The sequence below is a fragment of the Austrofundulus limnaeus genome, unplaced genomic scaffold (genome assembly GCF_001266775.1).
Source record: "Austrofundulus limnaeus strain Quisiro unplaced genomic scaffold, Austrofundulus_limnaeus-1.0 Scaffold347, whole genome shotgun sequence".
Taxonomy (NCBI): Eukaryota; Metazoa; Chordata; class Actinopteri; order Cyprinodontiformes; family Rivulidae; genus Austrofundulus; species Austrofundulus limnaeus.
The window spans coordinates 286,321-287,507 of record NW_013952749.1 but is presented as its reverse complement, the minus strand read 5'-3'; the positions used below and the strand labels follow the sequence as shown (position 1 = coordinate 287,507).

The following is a 1,187-nucleotide window of genomic DNA, read 5'->3' as shown; positions in this document are numbered from 1 at the left end:
GGATTGCCCAAAAAAAAGGTTTAGGTTGATGATGAAACTGAGGCGCCTAATGTTTTTTTTTTATGTATTATACAATAAATACAGATTTAGTACAGATGTCATAATATATGCAATAAGCAGGGCTTAAAGTGTTTTATCACCTGACAGATTTTCATTATTTTGAACAGATTTCCATCACCTGAAAGTACAAAATAAATAAATAAAAATCTCTGACTGTTAAGTTCTCAGGTTCTATAGCGGTCTTATTGAAGCCGCTCAGTCTAATGATACAGGATTGAACAGACACTGTGTTTCAACAAACCAAACAAACCCCAGGTCCATAGTTTTAACCAATCAGAGCAGAGCTAGGTGAGGTGCAGCAGAGACAGTCTGTAGATGAAGCACCGATCAGTYCACAGCCCCTGTCCTRCATTCAATTCAATTCAAATTCAATTCAAAAATACTTTATTGATCCCAGAGGGAAATTTGGTAAATGAGCAGACCTCTCCTCCTGCACTTCACTCCCGAGCTACCCAAAACTTTGGTATCCAACCTAACTTCATATAAAATGTTTTATGTGTTTGGAACCTTGTTATCAAACATATACTGTACTGTATGTCCAAACTCCTCTATTCATGAGAGAGCGCTGCCACAGTGCACACAGGCTGCGAGTCTTTCTGTGAGATTTGCTGTTTTAGTTCTTATTGTGTATTTGCTAACATAACGATAATGTGACAAAACTGCTCTGTGATAAATATAGTTCAATAAATGCTCAAACATGAAGAATAAATATTATGAGATGACAACAATGGCTAAAACCATTTAAATAAAATAGTCATTTTAAAAATAAATAAGTCTAACATTAAAATTATGGTTTTATGTCAAATTATGGAGATGGTAAAATATTTGTATGACTATATACTATATATATTATATACTCAATATCTACCAAAAAAGTTTAAAAAACTAAAATGACAATAAATTAAAGATATGCACACAGTGTATATTGTTAGGTGAATAATGTACATGCCCGTAGTCAAAGTACACATGATAGCCATAGCAGTATACTGTACTATGTACTTGTGCACGTGGGTGTATGGGTGGGCACGTTTTTGATACATTTCACAGAAGAAGCAGCCTCGTGGGGACCAAATGCGCATGGTGCGAACCAATGCCCAATCTTCACAAGTACAGTTGCTAATTCAGGG

General features: G+C 35.3%; 1 protein-coding gene across 1 annotated transcript in view; it reads right to left on the bottom strand.

Moving 5' to 3' along the window:
• galnt9 (polypeptide N-acetylgalactosaminyltransferase 9) overlaps positions 1–1,187 on the bottom strand; it is a 127,923-nt gene that overhangs the window by 79,004 nt on the left and 47,732 nt on the right. The window lies entirely within an intron of this gene.